Source organism: Podarcis bocagei, assembly GCF_964188305.1.
Source record: "Podarcis bocagei genome assembly, chromosome: 4".
NCBI classification, from domain to species: domain Eukaryota; kingdom Metazoa; phylum Chordata; class Lepidosauria; order Squamata; family Lacertidae; genus Podarcis; species Podarcis bocagei.
Genome location: NC_138128.1, coordinates 96,897,930 through 96,906,342, shown reverse-complemented (window position 1 = coordinate 96,906,342; position 8,413 = coordinate 96,897,930). Strand labels below are relative to the sequence as shown.

The following is an 8,413-nucleotide window of genomic DNA, read 5'->3' as shown; positions in this document are numbered from 1 at the left end:
CATTGCAAATTTAGAAAACTGTTAACTTCAAATGATAGTTGTCTTTCCGTGTATATTGCTCTGAGATGTGTGAATTAGGTAAAGGTAAAGGTAAAGGTACCCTTGCCTGTACGGGCCAGTCTTGACAGACTCTAGGATTGTGCGCACATCTCACTCTAGAGGCCGGGAGCCAGCAGACACTTCCGGGTCACGTGGCCAGCGTGACGAAGCTGCTCTGGCGAACCGGCACCAGAGCAGCACACGGAAACGCCGTTTACCTTCCCGCTAGAAAGCGGTACCTATTTATCTACTTGCACTTAAGGGTGCTTTCGAACTGCTAGGTGGGCAGGAGCTGGGACCGAATGACGGGAGCTCACCCCACCGTGGGGATTCGACCCGCCGACCAGGCGATCGGCAAGTCCTAGGCACTGAGGTTTTACCCACAGCGCCACCCGCGTCCCTTGTGAATTAGGTAGTTTTACATTAAAGTGCAAAATGCAAAAACCAAAACTTACTACTGTGTCAGAGAGAAGGGCCTGACAGGCATGCGTCTTCCCCCCTCCCCCCAAGTAAAAAGAGATTGTGTGGCTTTTTTCTTCTTTTAGTTGGTATTTGTACTGTATTTGCTAGAAATTGTATTTTACAAAAAATAAACTGTTTAAGGGGGAAAGAAAACATATGCAGTGTAACAGCGGCAAAGCAGTTTGGCTGGTTCCCACCTCCCCCCGGTGGAAATAATGACACATGATGCAAGTATTTAGGTTAATGGGCTAAAAATGGCCACAACTTTATTGGTTACAGGTGATGAGCGGTATTGGCTTAGGCATTGGTCCTAGAATAGAATAGAATAGACTTCCGGTCGGTGCCAGCGCTTAATGGCGGTCCTAGCTCCGAGCTCCGGAGAAGGACTGCTTCGCAAGTTCGGGTCTTACCCGCTACGGCAAGCGGGGGACCCCTAAAATCCCAGGCGCTGAAGCCTGAGAACAAGGAGACTCGGTGGGCACCTTTGCGCCCCCCGGTACCGTGAAAGAGCCTTTTTAAAGGCTACGGATCGACATCGGGAGTGAGCGCGGTGCTGAGAGTCGCTACCCAGCCTGCGAAGTGAAGCCGCGTCGCCATAAGCGGAGAGCGCCGATTCCTTCCTGAAAAGAAATTCGGACTGATTCCCCGTGAGTAAGAACTGAAAAATAACCGGGACTCTTTTATTTTTAAAAATTGGGCTAAAAACGGGGGAGATTTAATCAAAGGAAGTCTGCCTCCCCCCGACTGCATGAAAGCGAAAGCAACGGAACTTTAAACCTGCATCCGTTTAAATCTGTCCTTTGATCAGCTAAACCGGACATTTAAACCTTTGATCTCCCCTCTAGCAAGCAGGGCAGAGGGGAGGCGAATCTGACCATTAACTGCATGACTTATTTGGAGGGAAAAAAAACATCTGCTGTCTCATCTGTTTGATTGTACGAAACGGTCTGCCTTCTTAGTACACTGAACTGACTTTTCCCTGTGAAGTGATACTTTGATACAAAGTTTCTACACTGCCTGACTATTGTATATCACAAGAAGAAACAGTATAAATTGGGCAACTGTGGCAATTTGAAGTTATAAGTATTTAGTAACATTGGCTTGGACTGTGTTAATTTCCCTTTTTCTTACTTTTTGGACTGTCTCCTTGTTTTGATACTTGGAAATTTTGTTCTATGGCCATTTTGATTTGCTCCCTCTAGAGGATAAAGTAAAGTTCGGCACGGCTTAAGACAGTGGAATTTTCCAAGGGAGAACAAATCCCGTGGGAATTGACCTTGACATGAGTGGCCCACAAGAAGAGATAGTCACAAGAGCCAAGATCAAGCAACAACAGCAACAACAACAGCTGCAGCTGCAACAGGCAAAGAAAAGAGGTTCAATTTCAGGCGCAACAGCCGGATCAGCAGGAACAACAGGTCAAGACAAAGGAGCAGCCGTCTCTATGGAAGCTGTGACAGAGGCCTTGCTCAAGATAAACCAAACCCTGGAGTCTTTGACAAAACAGACTTCAGAGAACACACAAAAATTAACAGAAATATCAGCAAGATTAAATCAGAATACAGAATCTATAAATAGATTGGTAGAGGAGAACGCCACCACGCGCCAAATTGCCGAGGAGGCCAAAGCCACTGCCGGAGAGACACAGGAGAAGCTAGAGCCCCTTGCCAAGAAGGTCTATGAGCATGATGCAACATTGGCCTTGTGGGAGTTACAGAGGAAAGAGAGAAATTTAAAATTAAGACTGATTCCGGAGAACGAAAGAGACAGCCTTGTGGAATACTTGACACGGGAGTTTGTGGATTGTTGGGACCTTGAGGAAGACGAATTTAAAATCACGACTGCCTTCAGATTGGGTAAAAAGCAAGATAGAAAGACACCGAGAGACTGTTTGATTACACTCAGATCCAAGGAGGAAAGAGACAAAATATTAGGATTACACTTCGAAAAGGCCCTGCAAATTGGAAATTCAGCTGTACAGATCTTTAAAGACATCCCAAAATACATTTTGGACTTAAGAAACTTTTACAAGGACTTGGTTCTCTTGCTAAAGAAGAACACTATTCGCTTTAGGTGGGAGTTCCCACAAGGACTGTCATTTGACTACAAGGCAAAGAAAGTGAAAATAAAGACAATTCAAGACAAAGACAAATTTTTGGCAAGATACCAGGAGGATTTACAGAAGGGGACTGTGGACGTACTTGCAGAACAGAGGAGAGCATTGGACATCTTGAATCTCTTGCCTGGACAAAAATCATTACCATCAGAAGAAGAGCAACAACTTGGAGCTGTTGGAGGAGTCTTAAGAAAATAACAAGATGGCTCTGCAATTCCTTAGTTGGAATTGTAATGGGCTCAATGGGCCTTTGAAGAGAAGACAAGTATTTCATATATTGAATAAAGAACAATTGGACTTGATATGCTTACAAGAAACTCACATAACCAGAGCCCATAGGAGATTACTTTCAAATAAAAGGCTAGGACAAGAATTTATTTCATCAGATAAAGTTAAGAAGAGAGGAGTTGTAATATATGTGAAGGAGAAATGGGCTCCAAAAATGATATTCAAAGATGAACAAGGGAGATATCTGGCTGTGGAGATACAAGTACATGGAGAAAAATTCTTAGTTGTTGGAATTTATGCACCAAATGAAGGCAAATCTGACTTCTTTAAGAGACTTCATGAAACCTTGACGGACTATTTGGATTACAATATGATAATTATGGGAGACATGAATGGCGTGGTCTCCACTAATATGGACAAGGCACAAAGACTAACAGTCACTAAAGAAGGGAGACTCCCTAAGACTTTTTTCGAAATGACAGAAAATATGGACTTGATAGACATTTGGAGAACAAGGAACCCTCTGGAGAGAGAGGGAACCTTTTTCTCCCAAGCAATGATGACCTGGACCAGAATTGACCAAATCTGGGTTACTAGTGGACTGGCTCCAAAGATTAAGAAAGTGGAAATCTGCCCAAAAACTTGCTCCGACCATAACGCCGTGAAGATGGAGATGAAACCCACAATAACTGGTCAATTTAGATGGAGAATGAATGACACCCTCTTTCGAGATAAGGAGATTCTCACGAAGGCCCAAAAGACCCTAAAAGACTACTTTGAAATAAATTTGAGGACCGACGTCGAGAAAAGAGTGATCTGGGATGCAAGTAAAGCGGTTATGAGAGGATTTTTGATTCAACAAAACTCAATAAAGAGGAAAAAACAAAATGAGAAAAAAGAGAAGATCTTGGAAATGATAAAGGAAGGAGAGAGGAAATTAAGAACAAAACCAAAGTCTCAGGACATTTTAAGAGAGATCAAGTTATATCAAACCCAATATATGGAATTGATGAACCAAGAGATTGAATGGAAGATAAAGCAAATGAAGCAAAAAACTTTTGAATCAGCAAATAAATGTGGTAAACTTTTGGCATGGCAATTGAAGAAAAGGCAGAAACTAAATACAGTTACAAGTCTAGAGGTGGATGGAAAGAACATATCTAAACCCAATGAAATTAGAAATTGCTTTTTAAGTTATTTCAAAAAACTCTATACTCAAGGCCCGCAAAATGAAGAAGATATAGACAAATTCCTTGGAAGATATGGATTACAAAACATCTCTCAGCAAAGTAAGATGGACTTGAACCAGAGAATCTCAGAACAAGAGATAGAGGCTGCCATTCAGAATATGCAACTGGGCAAATCTCCGGGACCAGATGGATTGACTTCTAGATACTACAAATCGCTGAAGGAATGGTTGATTCAACCATTAAGAGAAGTTTGTAATGAGATCCTTGAAGGAAAAAGGGCACCTGAATCGTGGAAAGAGGCATACATTTCACTCATACCAAAGTCAGAGACTGAAAAGACCCAACTCAAGAACTACCGCCCAATATCATTGCTCAACGTGGATTACAAAATTTTTGCAGACATTTTGGCAAAAAGACTCAAAAGAGTTTTGATGGAGATTATTCATAAGGACCAAGCAGGCTTTCTCCCTAAAAGACACCTGGCGGACAATGTAAGGAATGTTATAGACATTCTGGAAAAGCTAGAGGTGAATATAAACACTAAAGCAGTATTGATATTTGTGGACGCGGAGAAAGCCTTTGACAATATTTCTTGGAGTTTTATGAAGAAGAATCTGCATAGGATGGGGGTAGGTCGGGGTTTTGAGAATGGTATGGCTGCAATATACTCTGAACAAAAGGCCAAACTGATTGTAAATAATGTGGTGACTGAGGAGCTTAAGATAGAAAAAGGAACACGACAGGGGTGCCCGATTTCCCCATTACTCTTTATTACAGTTCTGGAGGTCTTGCTGAATATGATAAGAAATGACCAGCAGGTTAAAGGTGTGCAGGTCGGACCTAAACATTACAAGTTAAGAGCGTTCGCAGATGACTTAGTATTGACTTTGCAAGAGCCAAACACTAGTACGAAAAAGGTATTAGAAATAATACAACAGTTTGGCCAGGTAGCTGGATTTAAGTTGAACAAGCTAAAAACCAAAGTTTTAGGGAAAAACCTAACAGATATGGAAAAGGAGAAATTTCAAGAGGAAACAGGTTTGACTGTGGTCAAAAAGGTCAAATATCTAGGGGTTTATCTAACATCCAAGAATCAGAATTTGTATAAGGACAACTATGAGAAATGTTGGTCAGAAATTAAAAAAGACTTAGAAATATGGTCAAATTTGAAACTGTCAATGTTAGGCCGAATTGCAGTAATTAAAATGAATGTATTGCCTAGAATGCTATTTTTGTTTCAGACCTTGCAGATTATTGACAAGATGGAATGTTTTAAGAGGTGGCATAAAGATATTTCGAAATTTGTCTGGCAGGGCAAAAAGCCCCGAATTAAATTTAAAATACTGACAGATGCTAAAGAAAGAGGGGGTTTTGCCCTGCCGGACCTAAAATTGTATTATGAGGCAGCAGCTTTTTGCTGGCTCAAAGAATGGATGCTCCTCGAGAATACAGACATCTTGGATCTGGAAGGTTTCAATAACGCTTTTGGTTGGCATGCATATCTTTGGTATGATAAAGTTAACAGTGCCTTCAAAAATCACATTGTTAGAAAAGCATTGTTTAATGTTTGGATAAGATATAAAGATCTATTGGAAAATAAAACCCCTAGATGGGTGTCACCAGTGGAGGCTAATGCTGTGAAAAAACTCAATATGGAGGTCGGATGGCCGAAGTATTGGGAAATCTTAGAACAGGATGGAGATAAGTTTAAATTACAAAGCCAGGAGAAATTGAAACATAAAGTGGAAAATTGGTTTCAATACCGTCAAATAATGGAATTTTTTAAACAGGACAGGAAAGTCGGCTTCCAGGTGGAAAAATCAAAATTAGAAACCGAATTGTTAGAACCTACCACTAAGAATTTATCTAGAATGTATAACTTGTTGCTGAAGTGGAATACAGAGGAGGAAACAGTCAAATCAGCCATGATTAAGTGGGCACAGGATGTTGGTCATAACATTATGTCAGATGACTGGGAATGGTTATGGAACACCGGTATCAAATTTACGGCATGTAATGCCTTAAAGGAAAACATTATGAAAATGGTATACAGGTGGTACATGACCCCAGTCAAGCTGGCAAAAATTTATCATTTGCCCGATAACAAATGTTGGAAATGCAAAGAGACTGAAGGTACCTTCTACCACCTTTGGTGGACATGCCCGAAGATTAAGGCTTTCTGGGAAATGATCTATAATGAAATGAAAAAGGTACTTAAATGTACTTTTCCTAAAAAACCAGAGGCCTTTCTCTTGGGCATTGTCGGCCAATTGGTGCTAAAGAAGGACAGAGCTTTTTTCATGTACGCTACAACAGCAGCAAGAATACTCATCGCAAAGTATTGGAAGACACAAGATCTACCCACTCTGGAAGAATGGCAGATGAAAGTGATGGACTATATGACATTGGCAGAGATGACAGGCAGAATCCGTGATCAAGGAAAAGAGACAGCGGAAGAAGAATGGAGAAAATTCAAAAGATATCTTAAGGACTATTATAAACTTAATGAATGTTAGAGTGTTTTGGTTCTTAGGAACAAAGGGATACAGTGACATAAGGTTAGAATATAGAGATGACTAAGATGATTAAGGTTGGAAAGTAACAATTGGGAGTTGCTATAAAATTATGGACATTGGGATGCAGAAAGGGGGGGTATGGGGAAGTCTTAGAAAAGAGGTTTATGAAAATATGTTATGAAATTATACGTGTATGTTTGTTTTCTTAAGTGTTTGTTTGTTTTCTAAAAATTTCGTAAAACCAATAAAAATTTTATAAAAAAAAAAAAAATAGAATAGAATAGAATAGAATAGAATAGAATAGAATAGAATCGAATCATAGAGTTGGAAGAGACCACAAGGGCCATCGAGTCCAACCCCCTGCCAAGCAGGAAACACCATCAGAGCACTCCTGGCATATGGTTGTCAAGCCTCTGCTTAAAGACCTCCAAAGTAGGAGACTCCACCACACTCCTTGGCAGCAAATTCCACTGTCGAACAGCTCTTACTGTCAGGAAGTTCTTCCTAATGTTTAGGTGGAATCTTCTTTCTTGTAGTTTGGATCCATTGCTCCGTGTCCGCTTCTCTGGAGCAGCAGAAAACAACCTTTCTCCCTCCTCTATGTGACATCCTTTTATATATTTGAACATGGCTATCATATCACCCCTTAACCTCCTCTTCTCCAGGCTAAACATGCCCAGCTCCCTTAGCCGTTCCTCATAAGGCATCGTTTCGAGGCCTTTGACCATTTTGGTTGCCCTCCTCTGGACACGTTCCAGTTTGTCAGTGTCCTTCTTGAATTGTGGTGCCCAGAACTGGACACAGTACTCCAGGTGAGGTCTGACCAGAGCAGAATACAGTGGCACTATTACTTCCCTTGATCTAGATGCTATACTCCTATTGATGCAGCCCAGAATTGCATTGGCTTTTTTAGCTGCCGCGTCACACTGTTGGCTCATGTCAAGTTTGTGGTCAACTAAGACTCCTAGATCCTTTTCACATGTACTGCTCTCAAGCCAGGTGTCACCCATCTTGTATTTGTGCCTCTCATTTTTTTTGCCCAAGTGCAATACTTTACATTTCTCCCTGTTAAAATTCATCTTGTTTGTTTTTGCCCAGTTCTCTAATCTGTCAAGGTCATTTTGAAGTGTGATCCTGTCCTCTGGGGTGTTAGCCACCCCTCCCAGTTTGGTGTCATCTGCAAATTTGATCAGGATGCCCTTGAGTCCATCATCCAAGTCGTTGATAAAGATGTTGAATAAGACCGGGCCCAAGACAGAACCCTGTGGCACCCCACTAGTCACTCTTCTCCAGGATGAAGAGGAACCATTGATGAGCACCCTTTGGGTTTGGTCAGTCAGCCAGTTACAAATCCACTGACCTAACCGACTATCTGGCTTCAGCCTGTTTGCTTGAAGTCTGGGAAGGGTTAACCACCAGTAGGGGGAGACCCGCTGATGCACATCAGCTAGGAACTCCCCCGGGGTCACTGCTTGGGGGCATGCGTTTGGGCCTCACCTCCATAGGCTTCGGACAGGGCCACGCCCCCCGGAATCCACTCAGCCTCTGAGTGGACTTAACCGTCCAGGAGTCCTTTACCTTTACCTTATAAGGGATAGAAGATAGGGTGCAGCAAAAGGGAAAAATAAAGAAAACACCATGGAAAACAGGATGGGAAGTCGATAAAACAAAAGACTTTAACACAAAGGTTTGAGTCATCACTCTGAACGACACAAAAAATAGATAACACGTTTTCATTGGGCTGCACTATAGGGGATTATAATAAGCAAAGTACTGTACAGTGGTACCTCAGGTTACATATGCTTCAGGTTACATACGCTTCAGGTTACACACTCCGCTAACCCAGAAATAGTGCTTCAGGT

The 8,413-nt window shown here is 41.8% G+C and overlaps 1 long non-coding RNA gene across 1 annotated transcript; it reads right to left on the bottom strand.

The window, feature by feature from the left end:
- Positions 1-735: 735 nt before the first annotated feature.
- On the bottom strand, positions 736-8,059 carry LOC308585887. Its single transcript, XR_014007669.1, has 2 exons — positions 7,912-8,059; positions 736-811 (listed from the first exon to the last, which is right to left on the bottom strand). It is a non-coding gene; the product is annotated as an uncharacterized lncRNA (long non-coding RNA).
- Between the last annotated feature and the right edge of the window lie 354 nt (positions 8,060-8,413).